This window comes from Polypterus senegalus, chromosome 13 (assembly GCF_016835505.1).
Source record: "Polypterus senegalus isolate Bchr_013 chromosome 13, ASM1683550v1, whole genome shotgun sequence".
Classification (NCBI taxonomy): domain Eukaryota; kingdom Metazoa; phylum Chordata; class Cladistia; order Polypteriformes; family Polypteridae; genus Polypterus; species Polypterus senegalus.
Window position 1 is genome coordinate 33,992,967 of NC_053166.1, and position 27,253 is coordinate 34,020,219.

A 27,253-nucleotide genomic window follows, 5' to 3' on the forward strand; every position below is an offset into this window, starting at 1 on the left:
TATTACACGTAAGAGCGGGAGTCAACCGTTTTAACAAACAGCGTATTGCACTGATACGAAATAGCTGTGTGTGTATATATGTAGATATGTATGTAGTGTATATGTATATATATGTTTATATATGTGTGTGTGTATGTATGTATATATATATGTATTTGTGTGTATATATGTGTATGTATGTATATATGTGTATATGTATAGATATGTATATATATATATGTTTATGTGTGTGTGTGTATATATATATATATATATATATATATATATATATATATATATATATGACAACAACACTCATCACTCACAACAGTGACAAAACAATTACATTGACAATCAGGTTACGTTATTTTCAAAATGTTTCTTTTTCATTGCTTCTTTAACACACTACTTTTATATATATACAGTCATGTGAAAACATTAGGACACCCTTTGAAAGCATGTGGTTTTTTGTAACATTTTTAATAAATGGTTATTTCATCTCCGTTTCAACAATACAGAGAGATTAAAGTAATCCAACTAAACAAAGAAAACTGAAGAAAAGTCTTTTCAAGATCTTCTGTAAATGTCATTCTACAAAATGCCTATTCTAACTGAGGAAAAGATAGGACACCCTCACATGTATTCCCTCTTAAATTGGCTCAGATCTCACACAGGTATATCACACCAGGTGCACATAATTAGTAGATCGTTACTCTGCATGTTGAATGAGGCTTGCCCTATTTAAACCTCAGACATTTAGTTTGGTGTGCTCCTGACTGTTGAAGTGAGAGTGAGCACCATGGTGAGAACAAAAGAGCTGTCAGAGGACTTCAGAAAAAAGATTGTAGCAGCCTATGAGTCTGGGAAGGATTTAAAAGATCTCAAAAGATTTTGAAATCAGCCATTCCACTGTCCGGAAGATAGTCTACAAGTGGAGGGCTTTCAAAACAACTGCCAACATGCCCAGGACTGGTCGCCCCAGCAAGTTCACCCCAAGAGCAGACCGCAAGATGCTAAAGAGGTCTCCAAAACCCTAAAGTGTCATCTCGAGAACTACAGCAGGCTCTGGCTACTGTTGATGTAGAAGTACATGCCTCTACAATCAGAAAGAGACTGTACAAGTTTAACTTGCATGGGAGGTGTGCAAGGAGGAAACCTTTGCTTTCCAAGAGAAACATCGAGGCCAGACTGACATTTGCCAGAGATAAAGTTGACAAAGACCAGGACTTCTGGAATAATGTTCTTTGGACAGATGAGTCCAAAATTGAATTACTTGGACACAACAGCAGAGGACATGTTTGGCGTAAACCAAACACAGCATTCCAAGAAAAGAACCTCATACCAACTGTGAAGCATGGAGGTGGAAGTGTCATGGTTTGGGGCTGCTTTGCTGCAGCAGGACCTGGTCAGCTCACCATCATAGAATCCACGATGAATTCTACTGTGTATCAGAAGGTGCTTGAAGAACATGTGAGACCATCAGTTAGAAAATTAAAGCTGAAGCGGAACTGGACCATGCAACATGACAATGACCCAAAACATACTAGTAAATCAACCAAAGATTGGCTGAAAAGAAGAAATGGAGAGTCCTGGAATGGCCAAGTCAAAGTCCAGATTTGAATCCCATTGAGATGCTGTGGGGTGACTTGAAAAGGGCTGTACGTGCAAGAAACCCTCAAACATCTCACAGCTGAAAAAGTTCTGCATTGCCTATCTTTTCCTCAGTTAGAATAGGCATTTTTGTAGAATGACATTTACAGAAGATCTTGAAAAGACTTTTCCTCAGTTTTCTTTGTTTAGTTGGATTACTTTAATCTCTCTGTATTGTTGAAACGGAGATGAAATAACCATTTATTAAAAATGTTACAAAAAACCACATGCTTTCAAAGGGTGTCCTAATATTTTCACATGACTGTATATATATATATATATATACATATATACAGTCTTTGGGGTGCAAGCAACTGTTGCTGGGGGTGCCAGAATCCATGAAGGAAGAAAAATGAAAAACATTATTTGTACAAAATCTTAATTTATTTATCCATTCCTAAATAATTAAATGGGCAGGCTATTTCGTATCAGTGCAATGCGCTGCTTGTTAAAACGGATGACTCCCGCTCTTAAGTGCAAGTCTGCGTGGATATTATGAACTATCGTTTCTGTTCAAGTTCTATTTAAATTTTAAATAGAAGGAATTTTTATTTAGTCGACAGAATATTATTCCGGAATAAATCAACTCAAACCTTAAATAACTTATAATATTTTGCTCTCCATAAAAATATATCCTGTCTAAATTATACAAGTTAGAAATAAAGTAAACGTTAAAAGAACAAACATTCAAATTTCTTTACTCTTATGTAATTTTATATAAAAATAAACTTAAATTTTAAATATCCCAAAAGATTTTGCTCTCCATAAAAATATATCCTGTCAAAATTATACAAATTCAAATATGAACATGGTGCATAACAAAACCTGGAAATATAAATAAAATGTGTTCTTTTCAGCAATAACAAATCAAATCATTCAGTTGTCTTTGCTCATATGTCATTTTAGAGCTGGACGCCTGGCATCTTTTTTTGGCAACAAGTTCGTTTCTGTTTGGTGTGAGGTTCTGTGTTGTGGAGATTCTCAGGATGGACTGCAGGTGCTCATCAGTGAGGCGACTCCTGTGTGCTGTTTTGTTAGTCTTCATCACTGAGAAGAGCTTCTCACACAGATATGTGCTACCAAACATGCACAAGGTTCAAGTCGCATGTAGACGGAGCTGGAGCATTTGTGTGGGAATGGAGTGAATAAACTGTGCGGGCCCTGCAGTATCGTACTTTGCCTTCAGTGTGCCATTACACTGCAGCTCAATCACCTCCATCTGAATCTGCACAGGTGCAGTTTCCACATCGACGGCAAATGGGTTGCGAAACAACTCAAAATTCTTTTTTTGTTCTTCAAAGTCACCAAAGCGCCGTGCGAACTCAGTGCGCAGTGCACTCAGTTTATCAGCAAAGTGCGTATTTGGGAACACCGTAGTGCCGACTTGGTTCAACATTACTTGGCAACAGGGAAAGTGGGGCAAGTTGCACTGGTGCATTTGTGTCTCCCATAAAAGTAGCTTCACTTGAAATCACTTTGTGATTTTGCACGGTTAAAACGTCTGCTGAAGTGTCAGATTCTTCTTTAACTCTTCTGCTTTCTGTATCTTGTGCATTGCATTCAGGTCTTTCAGGTTATCTTGATGTTTTGTCTCATAGTGCCGTCTTAGATTAAATTCTGTAATTACAGCCACATTAGCTCCACAAATGAGACACACGGGTTCAGTAAACATATACTCAGCCTCCCATCGGTTTTTAAAGGCTCTATGTTCAGAATCACCTTTTCTCTTCAGCATCGTGTGGGCTAGCTTCGCAATAACTTGCAGCATCATAAGCTAGACTTGATTAACGCGTAAGTGTTCGGCAAGGCAGCTGAAGCACTGCATTATGGGATCTGTAGTTTATTGTGTTACCAGCGCTTCATATCCCCGGGCCATTAATAACAATAATATATAAAATGATCTTGCGGGCCGGATGTGGCCCGTGGGCCTTGAGTTTGACACATATGGACTAAATAGAACTTGAAAAGATATATTTTTTCGAATGTGATCGCGCAATTCAGATCGAGTTGACGCACTACAGTACATCGAGCCCGCGTGCTATTGTGGTTTTGCCTGCATGCCTCAATAAGTTACCCTCCCCTCGCTCTTACTTTTTTACCGTTCATCTAATGAATACACTGAGTATGGCTTTACCAAAACAATCATTGATCTCGAATAAAGTATCCATTATTCATAAAGCTTCAATTGGTGATGTCTTTCTGCGTTTACCGCATATTTTTTCATACGTCTCAAACCAAGGGGATGCGAGGCTAAAATGAATAAAAATGCGTGCGTACATACTCAGTGCATCCCCTCTCAGGAATCGAACCTCGGCGCCAGAGGCGAAGCCTCTACTATTGCGCCACGGCGTGTGGTTTATCTATTTGAGCGTAGCAGTGTAATTCGGTTTTTGTGTAGCACTCTTTGAAACTGTAGCTTTTTGACTGCGTACTGCGTCAGTTCACATGAGTTGCTGAATATGGTTTTATATGTCACTCGCTCGCTTCTAATTGTTTTGCTGCCTTCTTAATTATATAATGCATGTTTTCTTAAGCGCTTTTTGTAGCTCTTCCTGGTTTTCTACGTACTGCGTAATTACGTGTGATGCGTGATGATGTCACACAAAACTCCGCCCCCCACAGCTTTCGAGCTCAACTCAATTACAGTATATGGAGAAAAATAGCTTCTAGTTATGACCATTATGCGTAGAATTTCGAAATGAAACCTGCCCAACTTTTGTAAGGAAGCTGTAAGGAATGAGCCTGCCAAATTTCAGCCTTCTACCTACACGGGAAGTTGGAGAATTAGTGATGAGTCAGTCAGTGAGTCAGTCAGTCAGATAGTCAGTGAGGGCTTTGCCTTTTATTAGTATAGATAAACCAAAATTATTCAATATTCTCTACTTTGAACTTTTAAACTAAGATTCAAGTAAATCACTTTAAAGTCTTTGAACACTCTGAAGGATACCTCTTAATGACAGCAAAAGAGCAAATTGTAAAACTCAATGATAAATGCAATTCAGAAAAATAAGAACACTGGAGAACAAACAAGACTCACAACAGGGAGATCTTTAACAGGAAATGACCCCCAAAACAGAGAGAACCCATTAAATCAGGAGAGTAATCTTCAGTGCCTTGATTCAAAAGAGACAATAGGATATCAAGAGAAACATACTTGAGAAACTCAAAGGCTGCACGACACACGCAGAAGAGTACTTGGGCAGTTCTTTTTGACCACCTTTTTTGACTCTGATGTTCAGTTTTTCTTTTCTCTTTATTTTGTGTTTTTAGCATTGGCTCATTCTTTATATTAAGGATTCATGCCCTGATCATCTCCAGATGTAAGACTTGTTCTTTCTTTGAATCATAACCAGAAGGGATGTGGACAAGATGCCTGAATGCTGAAGCAAAGCTGCAAAGCTTAATAAGCTAAAAATGTTATGAAAGAGATTACCACAATGGGCAGAGGCCCAAAGTAAATATCAGTCAAAGACATCTGGAAGAATGCTTAAAGACACCAAAACGGTCAAGTCATGAGTGAATCTCAGTCCAAACCATTGGTCTCTTAGCAAAGCATGGAACATTCAATGGATGGATGGTTTCAAGTTAATGATAGTAACAACTGTTTCCAACAAAACAAAACAACAATTTCCCCTTGGGATTAATAAAGTATCTATCTATCTATCTATCTATCTATCTATCTATCTATCTATCTATCTATCTATCTATCTATCTATCGGTTGAGGCAATAGGGTCAATCATCAGTGCTTAACTTCCTTAGCGTAACGTTTTTTTCTCAAAGAAAATTCAAAAAAATTTTTTTTTTTTATTAAATCTCATCTTTCTACTGTAAAACACTAAAACTACAAAGCCAGAAGTGGAAAACATTTCTTACAAGACACCATTATGAGGCTAGGCAAAGATACGTGTACACCATGTATTGCTCTGATGCATATGTAAGACATGCCTGTACCGTTGCCTGAGAAACGCTCGGGGCTAACGTTGTTAGCACTTTTAAAGCCCGAGTAATCCTCGAGTCTAACACTTACATGATATGTGTCTATATAGTTGCCCAAGTGACACTCAGGACTAATGCTCTTAACACTGTTTTCACAGCCTGAGTGATGCTCTGGTCTAACGCTAAGTAGGTTAACTGGTCATAAATAAGTATAGGGCAGCAGGTTAAAACACTGTCAAAAGTATATGCCGAAGACAAACTCCAAAGAACAAGTGCTGGCCAAAATAAAATGCAAAAGAAATATAATAAACCTATCTATCTATCTATCTATCTATCTATCTATCTATCTATCTATCTATCTATCTATCTATCTATCTATCTATCTATCTATCTATCTATCTATCTATCTATCTATCTATCTATCTATCTATCTATCTATCTATCTATCTATCTATCTATCTATCTATCTATCTAGAAATATTTTTCAGAGAATGTGACAGAGCACTCCATAAAGTATTGCTTCTGAAAGCAAATATTTCTTTTGTGTCATATCTTAGATTTACAGAATAACAGCCTTTACAGTAAAATCATATGTGGTTTTTACAGTTTATTTTATAGATGTGCTGCTGCAGCCTAAACACTGGTCCATGTGGGGGTGGCTTTATTTGAGGTAACTCTGAAAAGAAATAGACAACTGCAGTGCATACCTTTATTTTAAGGCTTTTAAGTTAGCGATGGTATAGATTATTAGTGCTTTTCCAAATAATAATAAAATATGCAGAAAAACCTGATTAAAAACTATATGAAAGAAGTGGCTTAGATGTAGTACGGAATATGGTATATCAAAAATAGCCATTTCCCCAAGTATGACGGGTGGCAGTGTTCTCCAAAGCGGCCCAGTTGGGTTGCTGTCTATTTATTGTCAGGCATTAGGATGCGTCTCCCGGGTGTCAGGTTGGCTACTATTACAGGGAAGGATTTAAGTGTGACTCTGCCACTAAATGAGCTTCTCTTTGCCTTTGAATTGAAGAGAACCATCCAGAGGACTGATGAGTTCATTCCCACTTGCCTCTTCTGATTCCGTTGCCACATAAATATTTCCTAAAAGAGGAAGATGATGTCATTTATGATCAGACTTTCATCAAGAGTTCCACTCGACTGAGAGGTCATCCAACCTTGAAACCATGACGAGCCCAGCATTTCTTTTCCTTTGTTTAATTTTTTCTCCAACAAAAATTGACATTAACTGGGGTTACCCAATTCTTCTTTTTTCTCCTTTGTCTATCTATCTATCTAGAACATGATAAACTCAGTTACTGAGCAAAAATCGAAAGTCAGCAGTCTGTGAAAATAATCAGGCTGATGAGGTTGATATAGCTGCAGGACACTGCCAGGTAATTGCAGTTTCCAGGCAATGGTAATAGCAGGTGTGATAATGAGCTAATAAATAGAGTTGTTATGGATTTGCATTATGACTTTCCTCAAGTCATATTGGTTACATTTTTTAAATTATATTTTATGTAATTCTTTGTTACGTATTTATTTTTATGTAACGATATTGTGTTCTCCAATGTCTGCCTCCATTTTGTGACCAAATATTTTTAACATATAGTACTAAAAATGAACCCAGTTAAAAAGCCAATGACGGAAATGAATTTTACATATATGGAAATCTGTAATAAGAAGAAAAAAACTTTACTGAAATACATAGAATAAGCATAGGGGAGAATTAAAACAGGTTTATATTTATGTCAGAAAATAATACTCATTTTTGCAAAATAAATCCCAAAGTGATTGTGGCAATTTCAAATTGTTGTTTCAAAATAAATATCTTAATCATTGGCCTAATCAATACGAAATTGGCTGATTTAGTCAGGAATTCTGGATTTGAGTCCTGTCTGAGTCATTCTGCTCTATGATGCACTGGTATCCCATCTATGGTGGTTTCTGGCCTTAGGCCTGGTGCTACCATAACAAGCACTGGCTTCCTTTGACTTTCAATTGAAGTGACCAAGCTCAGAAGTGACATGAAACGATGGATTTATATTTTGATTTTTCAACTGCCCTTCCATTCTTGTTCCCCACTGTACTTATGCACTCCAATGTCATGGATCTGTGCTTTTTACGGTCTTAACCAATTTGTTTAGAGTTTTGATTCTTGGTTCATTACCTCCTGGTGGGTATCACCCTGGCTGTCAGTTTTAAGCTGCAATACTCTGGCTAATGATTTCACTGGATCTGCAGCGGTGTTTGATGGAGTGGAATTGGAAAGGATGAAAGTCTTTAAAATAATTCTAGGTGACTTTTTCACCATTAGACAGTGTATAGTCCGCACAGCTCCTGTATAAATTTAGCCAAATGCTAAATGAGAGATTCAGGGGCATTGTGGGATGAGAAGGGGCAATGACAAACCGCCATTCCATTAGCTTTATTACTTGTCTTGGACCATCTTCTGTTTCATCTTTTTGACTGCTGTAGTCTTAGGAAAAATATTGGATCATGTCAGCCATTGCCCATCATTTGAGAATTGCTCATTCTAGCGCTACTCCATACATTTCTCTAATACAACTTAACCTGGACAGGAAAAATGGCTGAAAATACTAGTAATTTCAATAAACTTCTCTAAATTAAAAGTCGATTTTCAAACCTGTGTCAGGCATATTGATGCCACTGTCAAGGAGCTATCTAAATAATTTATTTTAAAGCAAACCTAAAACCTAAGATCTGTTTCTAAATCATTAATGGTCATGCACTTAGGAAAGAAACTAGAAAATAGTGCTTGAAGGTGGATACCGTGCAATTTTTACTTCAGGAGAATCTTGGGACTGAAATATCAATAGCAGCCTAGTTATAGCGTGCTTTCATGTGTCCTACACTTGCCAGTCATTTGATGGCCTTTCCACCTGACTCTGGCAGTTATGAAACCCACATGACAGCTCTATGTGGCTGGTTTGAGCATAATGAACCTGGGCTATGATGTGGAAGCCAGGTGAGTGGATTTAGACAAGTAATTAGGATGACCCTTGAGCATCAAAAGGGCTGCGTAACAGGCTTGGCCTACTTGGTGAAAACCTGGAGCAGACCTTGGGTACACTCAGCTGACCTTAGAGTAGTTGGGAATTCTTCAGGAGGAACTGCTGCTAAGGAGAGAGCAGTCCAATCTGCACATCTCAGCATGCTGCCTCTGATTGACCCTCACAAGAAAATGCAGATTAAAAAAGAAGTGAAGAGCTTGAGTGCACTAACAACATGATCAGCCTCTGGGTTTTGGGCTGTGCTTCACAAGGTCAACGTGTCTTGAATGAGAGGTTTTATGTTAGACCAGTGGTTCTCAACCTGTGGGGCAGGCACCCCTAGGGGGCGCGAAGATGTGAAAAAAAGAAAACAAGAATCAAAAATATGAAAAAAACATCTGTTGAAACCAAAACAAATTAACTTAAACTACATTCTGATACTAGAACAATAAATATATCCATCCATCCATCCAGTTTCTAACCCGCTGAATCCAAACACAGGGTCACGTGGGTCTGCTGGAGCCAATCCCAGCCAACACAGGGCACAAGGCAGGAACCAATCCTGGGCAGGGTGCCAACCCACCACAGACAATAAATATAGAGTTAGATAAATGTCGCTAAAAGTTAAGTAGGTTTAATAAAATATGCATCTACATTTCAAAAAAATGTTAGGCGGGCACGATTAAAACTGTTATGAAGACTCGGGTCGCAAATACTTAAAGGTTGAGAAACACTGAGTTAGAAACTATGAGACTTACACAGACCAGGTACACATAAGAGCATCCTCCATCAACCAGACATCAACATTATTCAGGCTGAATGCAGAATGATGCCCCATCACACTTGGACAGCACAGCCAACCAGTATATTTCCTTATCTATCAAAAAAAAAAATCTATCAAAATCTTGTAACCAACCTGACTGTGCAGTAATCATTTTGTGATTAACAAGTGGCTATAATTAGGAATTTTGTAAGTAGAATTGCCTCAGAATTATCATTTAGTCTTTAGCAGGGCCAATGCAATGTGTTTGTTTTGTGTTCTTTTACTGTAAGGACAAATAGTTGGTATTGTTCTTTGTAAAAACATTCTCTATGGAGCATCAATCTGGCTAATATAGCATCTATCTATCTATCTATCTATCTATCTATCTATCTATCTATCTATCTATCTATCTATCTATCTATCTGTCTATTTATCTATCTATCTATCTATCTATCTATCTATCTATCTATCTATCTATCTATCTATCTATCTATCTATCTATCTATCCATCCAAATTCATGCAGTGCTTTTGCTCTCTTTCTATCTCTCTGTCACAACCCAGGTGTGCTGCTACTAGTCTTCACCAACGGCTACTGTAGATGAACAAAAAGATTGTCAGAGATGTCCATGTTAAAACAAGATGATGCTTTATTTACAACAGTCCTTTGTATTTATTAATCAGAGTGCAAAATATATATATACAGAGAATAAAAGAGTCCCAAAAACACTAAACATGTGTCTCTTAGGAAAATGAATCTAAAACACAATTGTATTATCTTGGTAGAGTAATATATATATATATTGCTCTACTTTCCCCTGTTGTATTATTAATATGTAGCCTTAGAATGCCTAATCTCACAGACTTACCACTGTTTATAAGGTATTATTGTATATAATACCTTATACCCACCTTCCCTTCTATATCTATAACTTCAGGCAATTAGATGTAGTAAAAAGACAAACAGTAGTTAAGTTACACATAAAATAATGTATTACTGATAATATTCATAAATAATAACAAAATGCAAAGTACATTTGAATATTGGTAACCATACAACCTGATAAAATGGTGATGTGTAACTCAGGTGGCACACAGACTTGTAGTTACTTAATGTCTCTAGTTAAGGCATCATTGGTGCTCAGCGTTTAGCCACATGTCTGTTCAAAATGGCTGAAGCTGTGCTCTTCATTGTGTTGTCTTCAGTTCATGGTGTGACGGTCTTCTTCAGTTGTTAGCAAGAGAAAGATACTTCTACGTCATCACAGGTTAGCAAGAGAAAGAGAATGTGGTTGAGCAAGCAAATTTATAGGTTTTCTGTCCAACCCCTACAGCCAATAGGACATCATGGTACTTAAAGGCCTCTGAGACAAGCCAATTCCAAACAGCCATACCTCAGACAAATGGGGGTAAATAGTACATCTTAACACCTGCAACCCCCCCAAACCATATGTTAAACATCCTGGTTTCCTTACGGGGGGTTGAAAGGCTTTAGCAGAGAAATACTCATCAAACTGGTTTAAGACACATCTCCCAAATCCTGTTGTAAAATTACAAACAGACTTAGTCGTAAACTGGGGGGCAAACACGAATGCCTCTCACCAAAGTAACACTAAATTACTTGCTTTGCCTAAATTATAAATAAAGACATACAAAACATTTATCAAGTTATATGCAAAATCTTACATCACAACAACAATCAAAAACCCAGGTGCAAAAATCCAATAAAATATCAAGGCTACCCACTTGTAAACTCTTCCTAACTGCCTTGAACACTGTTTACAAAAACAGTTCAGGCTCTCATGCAGCCTACAGCGTATAAATCAAAATGAATCTTCTCTAAGAAAAAAGAAAATCACGAGTTCTGATTGCCCCTATTGGCAGTCAATCACTGAACCACACAGTTAATCTGAATCCGGTGTTCTCAGAAAAGCACTCGTCCGCCACTACAAAGTGGGTCAGCTTAAGCCGGAGAGCTTTCTAGCTCTTAAAATCTTCCCAACAGGGCAACTCTTCCAGGAGGGAAAGAAATGTCACCTAAAAAGGGCACCAGCATTAATAATAATAATAATACATTTTATTTATATAGCGCCTTTCCCATGCTCAAGGCTCTTAATCCAAAAGAAACGTTTAAATTAACTGGACTAACCTTTAAACTAAAAATTAAGTAATGAAAACATACCACTAAGTCAACAACACTACCTTACAGCAAAAAAAAACAAAAGTATCTATCTATCTATCTATCTATCTATCTATCTATCCATCTATCTATCTATCTATCTATCTATCTATCTATCTATCTATCTATCTATCTATCTATCTATCTATCTATCTATCTATCTATCTATCTAATCTTATATAGGGAAACAGATGGCTCAGTAAAACAGTGCATTGCAGGCATAAAGGGAGTATTACAGGACAAAACCATGGTCTGACTTGGGTTTAATATAAGAAAAGACGCAATGGCAATGGGGTACAAAGTATAAGTTAAAAGAAGTTCCCCAAACTCCATTGTGATTATGGTCTTTTGATGCATACATGAGCCCCACCTGCATATTATAGGATACTGGCAATGTTAGGAGATACTTGGCCCTTTAAATGATTGCTGTCAATCAGAGTTGTTGGAATACCCATATACTTACCTGGGTTGATACAGGATAGATTTTGAATGATAAGGACCAGGGAATGAAAGTAGTCAGAAACAAGCTAAGTTTAATATTGAAAGTTAAACCCATCTGTCTTCAAATGTAAATTACAAAGGAACAGTTGAAGATCTATACCAAAAGCTAGATTTTTTTAAAGAGGAAGACAATGATCAAGGATTTTAGTTTGCACACTACATGTGGGATATCCGACTATCTTGAATAGTGTCAGGATGGCAGGGATTACCTCTAATTGCTTTGACAACATCACACACATCACAGGTTCCAGAGAATTGCTGAATTACTTAATCTACAAAACTCCCAAAACAACATATACTGTACATCCATCTTAAGGAAAAGTGTGTGTGTGTCCATCTGGTTGTTATTTCTACTTCATTCCAAAGGATGGCATATCGCAAACATTTTTAGTAATAAAATGCATTGCATTGCATTTGTCATTCCAATAGGTGGCACATCACAAACATTAACGCTGCTTTTACAAATCTCATACCAAATGGCATAAAACAGACATATGCATTGCACAGTGCACTGTGCACTGCAAACATTAACACTGAGGTTTAAGTTGTTTTCTTAGATCTAAACTCATCTTAGACAGGTATCACAGCTAGTCTCCAATATTTGTTTAGGGGAATCTATCTCAGTCTGGCTAATGTAGCATCTATCTATCTATCTATCTATCTATCTATCTATCTATCTATCTATCTATCTATCTATCTATCTATCTATCTATCTATCTATCTATCTATCTATCTATCTATCTATCTATCTATCTATCTATCTATCTGCTATTGTCTAAGTAGACAGAGGCATGTCAAAGGTAGTATATGATAAATAGGTGATCCTCCTAGTATCCTCCTTATAAAAGTCTTATCCTTTTCATACCCTGTGGTCATTGCAGGTATCTGAGGCTTTACTTTCACTGACCTGAGAAAGTAAATGAGTTACAAATTAAAAGAATTTAAAACTACTTACAAATAAAATATAAGATCTAGTCTTTCTTCTGGTTTTATTTTTAGTGTCTGTGCTTATTTAATTTTCACAAGCCAGCATCAATGTTTTCTTATCTATTTCTAAGGCACCTTAGGGTCTCCAGGAATCAACAGTATGAGTCATGGCCGTTGGCAGAGGATATCGCAGTCTTTTTGCTGGCAAGACTGTAATGTGTGCAAATGTAACCAGATGCTATTCAATGTAAGCCGACTGTGTTGAAGTGACCTTGAGCATTGCTTGAGTACCTAGCATTACGAATATTAGTATTATGGATACATATGCTAGAAACCACAGATTTGTTCCCATATCACTTATGTTCCATTTTATAAATAGTTCCATCCTCTGCAAATATAAAGTACATATATTAAGTAATCAACAACATGTTTTAATTTGCAAATAGTGTGTAATAAACAGCAACAGGAAGTTTTAATAAGTGTTATAAATAAAAATATCTATCTATCTATCTATCTATCTATCTATCTATCTATCTATCTATCTATCTATCTATCTATCTATCTATCTATCTATCTATCTATCTATTAGTAAAGACAACTGCAGTGCATACCTTTATTTTAAGGTTTTTAAGTTAGCTATGGTATAGATTATTAGTGTTTTCCCAAATGATAACAAAATATGCAGAAAAACCTGATTAAAAACTATATGAAAGAAGTGGCAAAGATGGACTGCGGAATATGGTATATCAAAAACAGTATGTTGGGGGGCAGTGTTCTCCAAAGCTGCCCCCAGTTTTGGACACCCACAGGGTTACGTGGGATGTGTAGTTTGGAAACACTGCCTTATTGGGTTGCTCAGGGTGCCGCCAGGGTACACTGATCAGAAAAAAAGTTCCCTGCTCTGTTTAGCTCTGCCTGACACAGTAATTCTATGGCATCAGAAGTACTCCCAGGTCAAGTATAAAAGAGACCACATTAATTCACTCAAGAGATTGGAGGTAGGTGGAACAGGACAACACATGGTGGAGCAGTTAAGGAAGAGGGAAGGACGAAAGTACAGACGATGCTGTGGGTATTTGTTTATAAGAGCCTGTAAAAGAAACTGTTCATAATAATAGCACTCTTGATTTGAACCCTGGCCTGAGTTGGTGCAATTGTACCTGAGGTTGTACATAGGGTTAGAAGCGATGTCGAACCACCTTTTCCCTCTTTCCTGTCGTCTAGAGAATGATTCCCAGGATGCACTGTATTGTCACTTCCAGTACGACTCTGTAGGTCTGGACCATGCTTGTACAGTGTAACAGACTCTGCAATGGAGAAGCTACTTGAGACTTGACACTTGTAAGGACCTATCCAGCTTTTACCTGGAGGGTTTCTAACCTTTTCAAATATTCTGTTTATTTATTTACACAGAATTACTAAATTACTATATGTACTTTGTTGGTTTCTGTGGCGTTATTATGGGTAAAGATTTGAGTGTAAACTGCCATTAACTTTTGATCCCTCCATTTCTGCAGAATGGAAGAAGAGAAATTCCATCCATCCATCCATTTTCCAACCCGCTGAATCTGAACACAGGGTCACGGGGGTCTGCTGGGGCCAATCCCAGCTAACACAGGGCACAAGGCAGGAACCAATGTCGGACGAATATTGAGGTCACTTCCACCAATATTTAACTGTGGGATGTTGTTATAACGAAGTTCATGGAATAATACAAATATTTTGTTGCAACGGAAATTTCCTTATGATGAATATGGGGCAAATAGGTATACTATTGTGATCAGAGTCACCGGCGATTCACCTTCTCTAACAGCAGTGGCCCAAGGCCAGCTCCCTAGCTGCTCTGCTGCGCTTGGTAAACAGTTAAACAATGGCAAAGTAATTGGTTGTCCTCTGCAGGATCTAGCTTACCACATAATGTGCTTGTCGCATGATGTTTAGAACATTTAACACTGGACTTTGACCTGCAATTCCATGCACTCTCCTGGTCTTCCACAGTGTTGATTCTGAACCACTGGTGGTCTTTTAATCTGAAGATGGGAGCTAAAGCAGGATCATTGCCCCTGTGTCATGGCTCCTATCTCGTGCGCTTGAATACTGAAGTAACAGTTCCTATTTTGAATGAAGTCTTGAGGCTGTACCTGCCTTCTCTATAGACTAATGAAGTACCAGTGTTTTATTTTATCCGAAAATGAGACGTTAGATGTAATTTTTTTTATAGAAATACATGTATGAATACAGAATTAAAATGAGACGTTAGATGTAACTCAGTATGATGTCACTCCTACACTCTCGCAGAGTCTGTTTGAGATGGGAAATTTCACAACAGAAAGAGACAAACTGTTGCAGGGTTCCCGAGACTCAGCAGAAAGTGTAGGTGTAGCATTATGTAGTTTTTGCATCACATTATTATCTTCAGTAGCTATTTTTGGTCAAAAAAAACATTTGTTATACTGAAATTTACATTTAAAACAAATTCTGTTAAACATGATATTGTATGTACATTTGTCTGGGCCCACAAAAAGTATCTGTTATTTTGAAAATTTAATTACTTTGGTATTCACTATAATGGGATTTGACCTGTATGTAGGTTGTATAAGTAATCACATCACTCCTGTTCTGCTTTATAAATTCATTCATTTTCTGAACTATACATGTAGAATGTGACATTAATGTGGAAATGCACGGGCTGCGATGGGGCAATATGTAAAGTAAATGTCCACCAAAATACACAAGTCCTACCGTCTACCACACTACTTATTAACTTATTCCATGTGTTTGTGGTTCTCTGTTTGAAGAAGAACTTCCTAATGTTTACCCTTAACATGTTTCCGAACCGTGCCCCCGTGTTTTGCTTCAGTTCACTGTAACAATTCCTTTCATCGTTTTAAACATTTCTTTCAGGTCACTTCTTAATCTCTGTTTGTTTAAACTGAAAAGGTTCAGCTCCTGTAATCTTTCTCATAACTCATTCCCTGCAGTCCTGGAATCAGACTAGTTACTCTTCTCTGGACTTTCTCTAGCTCTGCTATGTCTTGAAGACAACAAACTGTGCCGAGTACTCCAGATAAGACCTCACCAGTGCATAATAAAACCTAAGCATAACCACCCTTGACTTGTGCTCTGCACATTGTGCTATACACCATGATATTCTATTAGCCTTCTTAAAGGAAAGGCGCCCTGTCAGTTTTGGTTAATTTTATACTCTCATTTTTATTTAATTTCACTCTCTCACTTTTTATTGTTAATTTTACGTTGTCATTTTATAATTAATTTCATTGTGTCATTTTTATTTTGTGTTTGCATTTTCTGCCACTTTTAGTGTTTGTGTTTTGCCCTTCAGAGCCACTGTACCCATGCCCCTTTAGCCTCTATCCTAAAGTGCCAGTGAGGGCAAGATTTTTTTTTTAATTTATAGAAAATGCTGGACTTTGGAACACAGTTTCTTGTGGCAAATGCATATGAGCTAGTTTGTAAAGAAATAGCTGACTTGAAAAATACCACACTTATCCTTTAATGGCTTTTGAACACTTCTGAACTTGGGGGCTGACAGTGTTAAGTCCACTATGAATTCTAAGTCTTTCTCATTACGTGTATATTTGATTTTCAGACCTCCTATTGTGCATTCAAACCTCACATTTTTACTTCCTATGTGTAACTGACATTAAATTTCATCTGCCACAAATCTGCCCAATCCTGTATGCTGTCCCAGTCCGTCTGTAATGATTCAACAGATTCTAGATTATCTCAAAATCTACCTAATTTGGTATCACCTGCAAACTTAACCACATTGTTTTTTTTTTATATTTTATCCACTTAATTTATGTACAGTGGTGTGAAAAACTATTTACCCCCTTCCTGATTTCTTATTCTTTTGCATGTTTGTCACACAAAATGTTTCTGATCATCAAACACATTTAACCATTAGTCAAATATAACACAAGTAAACACAAAATGCAGTTTTTAAATGATGGTTTTTATTATTTAGGGAGAAAAATCCAAACCTACATGGCCCTGTGTGAAAAAGTAATTGCCCCCTGAACCTAATAACTGGTTGGGCCACCCTTAGCAGCAATAACTGCAATCAAGCGTTGCGATAACTTGCAATGAGTCTTTTACAGCGCTCTGGAGGAATTTTGGCCCACTCATCTTTGTAGAATTGTTGTAATTCAGCTTTATTTGAGGGTTTTCTAGCATGAACCGCCTTTTTAAGGTCATGCCATAGCATCTCAATTGGATTCAGGTCAGTACTTTGACTAGGCCACTCCAAAGTCTTCATTTTGTTTTTCTTCAGCCATTCAGAGGTGGATTTGCTGGTGTGTTTTGGGTCATTGTCCTGTTGCAGCACCCAAGATCACTTTAGCTTGAGTTGACGAACAGATCCTCCTTCAGGATTTTTTGGTAGACAGTAGAATTCATGGTTCCATCTATCACAGCAAGCCTTCCAGGTCCTGAAGCAGCAAAACAACCCCAGAACATCACACTACCACCACCATATTTTACTGTTGGTATGATGTTCTTTTTCTGAAATGCTGTGTTCCTTTTACGCCAGATGTAACGGGACATTTGCCTTCCAGAAAGTTCAACTTTTGTCTCATCTCATGAGGTGAATGAGGGAACGTGCTGTAATCAGCGCATGCGCCAACCTCCTCCTCCTCCTCCTGAATCACATCTAAGTATTTGTTAGGTCAAGTCTTTAACTGTTAAAAAATGTCACCTTAGGCAACTGCCTACTTTGCCTACATGGTCGAGCTGTCGCTGGCAGTGCCATAGCACTGACCCTGTTGAACACCACTCTTAACATCACCCAATTCTGGTAAGATTCTTTGCACCATAACCCTCTTCTTCCTCTACATTCCTGTGTTTTTGTCAATTGTGTGCCCATGTACATCCTGATATCTCACTTCTTTTAGTTTGATGGCCAATGTCTCATGTGGGATGATATTAAATGCTTTCTGAAAATCAATATAAAATTTAGGCAAACCTGAAGAATCTGCACCATTGTGGTTTTCCGGTTTATTTTATGCTCTGTGCTATTTCCTGTCTGGCTTCATACGATTATTCCTGCTTAATAAAGGTGCCATTTTGGTTTGGTTTCACTTTTTGGGTGTAAGGCTGCCTGTAATTATAACATATCCTCCCACAGTCCAAAGGCATGCACGTTATTTGGATTGGCAATGCTAAATTGCCCTCTACTTGTGTATTTGTGGGAGTGTGTTCACCCTGAAATCAGCTGGCGCCCTGTCCAGAGATTGTTCCCACCTTGCATCCCATGCTTTCTGGGAGAGGTTCCAGCTGCCCTGTGACCCTGCAAAATGAAAAATGAGTTTTGAAAATAAATTGATTGTTAAAAGAATAAATGAAAAGATGAGTAAAATGATGCATTTTAAATATCGTCCCCTTTACTAACTTATGATGTTTACAAATGTAATTCTCTAATAATTACACAAATCCTTGTTTTTTTGCCTGAAACCCTGAAAGATATCATAGCCATCATTTGCATTCTAATTTGTTGCTTATAAATCACTGCCAAGGCAAAAATGAATATAATGTGAACCTGGAGTTCAATTTTGTGTTGCAGCTAAAAGCACAACAGACAAGTTGCTTGAGCCTAATTTACACCGACTGCCTGTTGTAAATAAATGAACAGAACTTTCCTCATGGAATCTTTTGGGCTCTTTTCAAATTATGGTGCTGACATGATCCTGAGCCAGAGGCTAATAAATCATTTAAAACCAATTCTATTCTTATCCTTCACCTTGTAACTGAAGTCTTTGCTACCCTAGTGGCTTCAGATTTGTACAGATTTATGCTGTCAGATATTTATAGGTCAAAGGCTGGTGTGAGGACCATCTCAAAGATGTATTTTAATGCTGGGGGGGCTTATCTTATCTCCCATCTGACAGATTAGCTCTTCTAAGCTCCTATCTGCTGCGTGCCTGTCAGCCTACACTAAGACGAGTACTACACATCCACAGGGTGTGCTGTTACTCACTCCGAATGACATACCTGGTCAGTGTATGAAGTGTCAGCGTTGAGCTGCTCATCCCTCTGCTTTTAGATGAGTTCTTCTCGCTTACACAGGGCGGACGTGGCAGATGTGCTGACAATTTCTTCACCTGCTGAGCTTTCTCATTCCCAAAGCTGAATTCCATCACTATGATATTAGGAGGCATAAAAGGCCAGCAATGACTCCATTACTAGCCTTACCCTAACACCTTGCCATTTCACGGACAATAAACTGCCGGCCACTGTGCTGAGAATAGCTTAGTTCAACAGAGCAGAGGGGAAGCAGAGGCAGCCACCTGCTAACGGGCAGAATGAAGGATCGTCTTTTAGAATCTCCAAAGCGTACCGCCTGCATGGCTTGGCTACAGATTTGAAATGGGTTTATTAAAGTTAGTCCTAATCTTTCTAGCTGTTGAGAATGAAATTTACTTCAGAGTGATTTATACAGTGATGGAGAAGGGGGGATCATGTTTACTGAGCTGGTCAAGCCAAAGTTCCCAGAAAATATAGACTTAGTTTACCGAGACAGAAAAAAAGCAGTCCCTGTCCAGATGGTGGGAACGTGATGAGAATATGCCTGTGTTTATATTAGACATGTTTGCAGTAAGACACAGAAGAGTGTAATATATGTAGGTGGTACCACAGGGCCAGAAGATAGATGTCCTGACAAAAAGAAATATTAGAATTACGCCGGGCATGTAAAATTGTTACTGTAGCTTAACCACAGAGGTAAAAGGGATGTTGTTCCCCTTTATAAAGCAATTTAGAACACGTGTATCAGAGGGAACAAGCACATATTTAGGCAACTATTGACAGCAAACTCATCTTTTGGCTGTAGTGGTGTCAACAGTGAATTTAAGTGATGCGGTTTTAAACAACATTCTGCATGAAAGCTTGCAATGGTATAATAATTTTTGCATTTATATAGCGCTTTTCTCACTACTCAAAGCGCTCAGCAATTGCAGGTTAAGGGCCTTGCCCAACAGAGCAGAGTCCTTTTTGGCATTTATGGGATTCTAACCGGCAACCTTTCCGATTGCCAGTGCAAATGCCTACCCTTAGAGCCACCACTCGTATAGTAACAGAGGCAGCCCCGCAGGTTACAGCAAAGATGTCTGACCTAGCTAAGAAATGTCCTTTCTAATTTGAATGGTTTACATGCTTATATCTCTGATTAGAACCAGAATTGAGAGTGTGAGGACCTGGGGAACAAACTACAGCAGGTAGTGCAGAATGGGTAGCGACATTCCCATCCAACATTGGCAGCTACAGTTCTGTGAAGTCACGCTGGTCTTGCCAGTCCTCATGAGGTGCTGGGAAAGAAAAGTTCTCCTAAGCCGGCTGCACAACAAATTTTCAGTGAAAAATTAGGGAAACCCAGCAAATTCAGTGCAGGAAATACTTGGGTGAATTTCACTGGTAACATTGTGCTGACTGGGGTATCAGTCCATGGGAAGGTATGCTAATTTGTAACAGTAGCCAGTGTGACAGATTAGGGCTTTCTTGCTCCCTTGTACCCCCAGACCACACGTCAGACACCAGGTAAAAGTCCAAATAATTATTATGTATTATAATAATAAGTGCACAAAGCACGCTCCTCTCCACAATTCTTCAATAAACAATGCACAATAACCAATCCTCCACTCCCAGACGCTTAGCCACCCTGCCTCCCAACTCAGCTCTCTGTCTGGGATTTCCCACAGTCCTTTATACTCCTTGACCCGGAAGTGTTTCTGAGCCCTCAGTCCATGTGATTATCCAACACTTCCTGGTGGGGTAAAAACTTCTCGTTTTCTTCAGCCCGGAAGTATATCATTTCTTCCATTTCCGCGAATGTGAATTACTTCCGGGCTATAAGAAAAGTATAAGTCCCTGGGCCTCCCTGCAGCGTCCTCCGGTTGGCCCCCATAGTATCCAGCAAAGCTGTGGTGAAAGACTCCAAGTTCCATGATGCCCTGCTGGGATTCGGGGCCCTTCCATGTTGCAGGGATGGCTCCATCTGGCGGTTTCGGGTTGTTGACCGGGATATACGGCCGGCAATCACTCACACCAGTTACACCATACAGTATATGTGCTATCTGGAAGCAAACCCAGTATACCCACTGAAAAAAATCAGTCAGACGTGGGAGGAATAAACAAGCTTCACAGACTAAAAGGAATTGACTGAGCCAGAATTTGAACTCATGATGTTGGAGCTGTGAGACAGCAGTGCAAACCACATCATTATAATATACATATAGTTTAAAATACCAATAAACTGTTGAGAACAATTAACTAGAGCGCTGGCTTACTAATATAGCTCTTGGTGCCATTGCTCCACTTTCAAGAACTGACATGTATTGCAAATTAATGCATAAAAACATTTCCAGACAGGAACTATCTGCCTTCCTTCTTGTGTGAATGGTACGCACAAGAGTACACGGTGCAAGTTTTCAAGTTCTTATACTGGCCTCCAGTTAGTCTTAGGGCTGATTTCAAAATCCTTTCTTTAACTTACAAAACCTTAAAAGGACAAGGCCCGGTTTACTTACCTGAGCTTATTATTACCTTCAAACCAGAGTGTACATTAAGATCTCATGATTACTTGAGAGTTCATGGATTAATAAAATAAAACTGGGAGGTCTAGCTTTTAGTTACAGGGCCTTGAAGCCGTGAAGTGACCTGTCTGCTAATATGAGTGATGTCCCTTCAACCTCAGCTTTTAATTTCAAGCTGAAGACCCATAACTTTAGTCTGACATACCCTGACTAGAGCTGCTGATTAGCTGTGCATAACATATCTCTGTTTGTTAGTCACTTGTAAAATTTCAATAAAGTTCCCAATTGACTAAGTCAAGTCTTTATCCCGAGGCTTGTGGAAACTGGCCCGGACACAGACAGGTGGACACCATAGGTACAAAACTCAACACATGTTTATTCATATTTAACTATTTTTTACAGTGCACACAACCCCAAACTCCCCCAAAGCCCAGGCCTCACAATGCCTCTCTTTCTTCAGACCGCCTCCACTCCTCTCCTCCTTGACTTCGTCCTCTGCACTCCCGACTCCAGCCATCGAATGGAGGGAGGTGGCCCCTTTTATCCTCACCTGGACGAGCTCCAGGTGCCTCCCGATAACCTTCCGCCGGCCCTCCCAGGTGTGGCAGAAGTGCCGGCCGTGTACCCGGAAGCACTCCAGGTGTCCCTGGTCTTCTTCCCCTCAGCACTTCCGGGTGTGACAGAAGTGCTGAGGGCCAGGGCTCCTCAGGCATCCGGGCGACCCCTGGTGGTGACCACAGGCCCCTATAGGGTTGAGCTTCTAAGCTCTGTTCCTGTGGTCGCCCCCTCGTGGTCTGGAGGAGGAGTAAGCCCTCCTCCGGTCCTTCTGGGCGTCCCAGCCACTCACCACAGGCTTCATTTAGATGACAACATATAGAGAACAACAAACTAGCACAGTATAACATAACCTCCTTAAAGCTGCTTAATTCAGTTCAGAATCATTGGGGTCAGAGGCTATTCTGGAAGTACAGGTCAAAAGGTAGAAACTAGCCCTTAGCTGGGTGGCAGTCCACCACAAACCTTGTTAAAATATTAAAGTCATATAATAAAGTTCACCTTTACCTTGACCTTCGCTGAAACAGGGAGCAACTTACATGGCTAATCAGCCACGATCAGTGACAGAACAAAGTCATCTGAACAACTGAAATTTGGTTCATCACTAAAAACCATCTGTTTTTGATTTGTTAGCAATATATAAAATAAAATTTAGTTGACTAAGGCAACATGCATATCTTGTGAACTAAGTATGTATGGTTGCTATAAAAATTGATTAATCATTGTTTATTTCATATATCCTTCTTTGGAGCTTATCATCCTCAAGTACTTCACATGAATCAGCCAAACCATCTTTCAGAGAGATGTGTAATATGATCGTGGCAGCTCAGGAAGGTTCATCGACATAGGCAGCCAGAACCAGAAATTGGATTTTTGTCATTTTAAAGACAAGGCAGGGACGTTTTTTTTAATTGACATCTTTTGGGTGAACTGACTGAAATGTAAAAATGAGTAAAGGTGTGAAGGGCTCAGTTAAGAGACACAAATACTTAATGTCTGTTTTTGTTGCTGGATACTAAACTGAAAAAGGACAGCTAGCTTGACAGAGGTGCGCTTGCACAGAGTGGAGTAGTAAGCAGAGATCAGTGCCTAGTAGTAGAAAGCTGTAGCACTCGCCATTCTGCCAGGCATTTCTAGCTGAAGCTTGCCAACTCTTTGATACTCTTTTAGACAGATAGACATAAAAGGCACTATATTATAGCTAGATAGATAGATTACATTAGATTACACTATATTTTGATAGGACTCAGTACAAGTATCATGGCAACAAAATGCAGTTTTGCAACTACGCAGAAGTACAAATAGAAGTTAATTGCAAGTAATCAGATAAATGGACATGAATACAGCAGTGAGAGATTGTAAAGACATGAATGAGTCAAGAGTATATACAGAATGATTAGTGAAAGTTAAAATACGATATGGACAGTATATACAGTGTGAAGGATGGCCGGCCATTTATCCCGGCCAATACCCCCAAGCCGCCAGGTGGAGCTCTCCTTGCAGCATGGAGGTCCCCAGAAGACCAGCAGAGCATCATGGACAATGGAGTTTTTATGCAAAGCCCTGCTGGATGCCGTGGGGGCCACAGGAGGGAGCTGCAGGGAGGACCGAGGGCTTCTTCGTGCCCTGTGACCCGGAGGTTCGTCATAGAAAGAGTGACGGACTTCCGGGTTGAAGAAAAGGACTATTTACCCTGACCCGGAAGGAATACGGACTTGTGGACTGTTGGGCAGAAACACCTCCGGGTCAGGGAGTATAAAAGGACTATGGGAACTCACAGACAATGAGCTAAGCTGGGTGGAAGGGTGGCAACGCGTCTGGGAGCTGGAGGATTGGTTATTTGTTATTATTGTGATTTATATGAGTATTGTGGTGGAGAGTGTGCTTTGTGCACTGTGGAAGAAAAATAAAGTCAACATTTGGACTTTTACCTGGTGTCTGGAGTGGTGGACAGGGGTTCAAGGGAGCGAGAGCGCCCCCTATCGTTCACAGTGGCGTAGTCGACAAGGATTGTTTTTCGTCTGTTTAAAGATGTCGGAGGAACAGGACCTGAACACCGTTCTCAACACCATCATGGGCGACCTTCAAACCCTGAAATTACAGATGGGCGAAACAAGGACCCAAGTAGCAGAAGCCAACGCTCGTGCTGTTGCTGCTGCTGCAGGAGTACGGACGGAGGTCGCTCGGCCACCTCCTATTTCCATAACTACACTCACGGAGTCGGACTACATCGAAACATATTTTTTGATCTTTGAGCGTACCGCTAAGCGGAACGCATGGCCGAGGTCGGAATGGGCGTACCTACTGGCTCCCTACCTGAAGGGAACGCAGAGAGCCTATTATGATCTAACTGAGGAGCAGGCTGCTGATTATGACGCTCTAAAAAAAGAGGTGTTCAAGCGCTACGGCGTATCCGCGGAACAGCAGGCGAGAGAATGGAGGGAGTGGCAATTCGATCCGGAGAGACCGATCAGAACCCAGGGCTTTGAAGCCTGGAGGAAAGTATGTCGCTGGCTACGGCCCGACATTAATAATTTGCACAAGATGGCCGAGCTTCTAGCGTGTGAAACCTTTGTGCATGCCCTCCCTGACCATATCGCCCAGCAAGTACGCAAACAAAACTTTGAAGACATGGACACCTTAATCCAAATCACAGAGCGCCACTGGGCGGCTTGCAAATCAGGGAAATCAGAACGGTTCTCACGCCGAACCCAACAGGCACGTGGGGCAGCTCCCTTCCACCCAGCTCAGCTCATTGTCTGTGAGTTCCCATAGTCCTTTTATACTCCCTGACCCGGAGGTGTTTCTGCCCAACAGTCCACAAGTCCTTATTCCTTCCGGGTCAAAGTAAATAGTCCTTTTCTTCAACCCGGAAGTCCGTTGCTCTTCCTATGACGAACCTCCGGGTCACAGGGCACGAAGAAGCCCTCGGTCCTCCCTGCAGCTCCCTCCTGTGGCCCCCACGGCATCCAGCAGGGCTTTGCATAAAAACTCCATTGTCCATGATGCCCTGCTGGTCTTCTGGGGACCTCCATGCTGCAAGGAGAGCTCCACCTGGCGGCTTGGGGGTATTGGCCGGGATAAATGGCCGGCCATCCTTCACAACAGTAAGTACCATATGGGTAGAATTGCATAAGCACTGTAAAATATGAAAACAGTTATAGAGCCAGTAGACAGTAGCAGGCAGTTATGCAGGTACAAGCACAACAGAGCTCTGATAGCCCTGAGGTAGTAATAGTCCAAGGTTAGACTGCAAACCTGATAGACCTGCAGTGGGTTCAGAGTCCCAGGCTGTGCATGTATGGTCTTAAGATGAGTTGAGTAGGGTGTATTTTGAGTTCATCAAGGTGTCTTCTGCAGGTTAGAAGCTGTTCCTGTGCGGCTGATGCTGGCATGTAGGCTCTTATACCTCTTCCCAGAAGGTTGAATGGTAAATAGATCATGCCAGGGCTGATAGGGGTCCCAAATGATGATATGCGTTCTCCAAGGCACTGTTTGCACTGGAGGTCCCAATGATAATTAATGAGGTACTATTGTTGTGCTGGGTAATTTTCACCACCTGAGACTGGGTAGTTACCCAACAATACTATAATACAAATGGTCAGAATGTTCTCAGTGGTGCAGTGGTAGAAGTTCACAGGTATCTGACTAAACAGTTAGACTTTCCTCAACATTCTTAGAAAGTAACCATGCTTCTGTGCCTTTTTGACCAGGACAGAGGTATTGAGTTACCATGAAAGATCCTCTGAAATGCAAATATCTGTTAATGAAGATGACATAGGTGTGCCTGCAGAGTAGGGGGCTCAGCACATCACCTAGTGGGACCTCAGAGTTCAGGGTCAGGGTGGAGGAAATGTGGCGGTCTAACCCTAACAGACTGTGGTCTGTTGGTCAGGAAATCCAGTTACAGAGGGAGATGTTAATACCAAGCTAGCTGATAGATTAGATAGATAGATAGATAGATCAGTTTGAATGACACTCTATAAAATATACATGTTGGCTTACTAAAGTTATAACATAAAGTTGTACTACAAAATATAAATTGAAGATAAGTGCAAACTATTATATATAGTAAGTGAAAGACACTGGTGCCCAGCTTATATTTAATGTATGTGTAGTGTAACTGCCTTGTGTGAAGATGGGCATAATAGTATGAGGTATTACATATTCAAACTCTTACTGATGTAAGACCTGCCTAAGTAAAGCAACAATATCATGCACAGGGAAATAAGAAGCTGACAAAAGTACGTTTTCCACTGGGTTTAACTCCCATATTCCTAGTTGGCATTGTGTGACTGTAGGGGTATGTAATTGGACCCTGCGATGGTCTGGCACTTTGTCCAGGGATGTTTTCTGTGTGCTCTCATTGATGCCAAGATACAGTAAACTGGAACTGGATATGGTTTGAGAATATTATGTAAAAAAACTGAAAGGGTGACTGTTGTCCAAATTTAGGATAAAATTTGACATGTGGTTTGTCTTTACATGATAGGATATGACTCTCAAATTTGGATTGCACTGCTCAGAAAATGAAATGATATTTGAATGTTGGGACAACCACATGATCCTCTACATCCTTTCCTTCATTTACTCTGCTATCTTTGACTCTGCTCAGTCTCTTGTTATTTTCTCTTTCATCTCTTTCATTTATCAGATTGGCCAAAGAGTCAATATTGTGACATCTAGAGGGTACAGAGATTTTCTTACTTGTATGTGGTAATCAGTATACAACATGTCAGCACTGTCTGGTATCATGATCAGTGAGTATCAATGAAGTTTCTGTTGTCCTTCTTGAACTAATAGCAGACATGTCAGGAATATAGAATGCTATCATGTATAGCAGGTATACCAATTGACCATTAGAGCCCATTCTCACTTAGCTCATTGTACATTTCCAGCGTTTCTTTATCATATTCAGGCTTTTTAATGGTGTTTTTCAAGTGTTTGAAAGAAGCATTAATAATAATAAAATAAATAAATAAATAAATATGTTTGACATCATTTTCTGTCACCATTTTGTGGGTTGTGGTGGTTGTGTTCTACAGAATGTCTTCTATGACTTTAGTTCTTTTAATCCTGGCCATGAAGACCAAACTAGGCTGATATCACAGTTTTTACATAAGACTGTGAAGAATCATGTAAGATATATTATAATCTTTGATTTATGTTGAATTTTTTAAACGTATAAAAAGATTTGTCTCTCT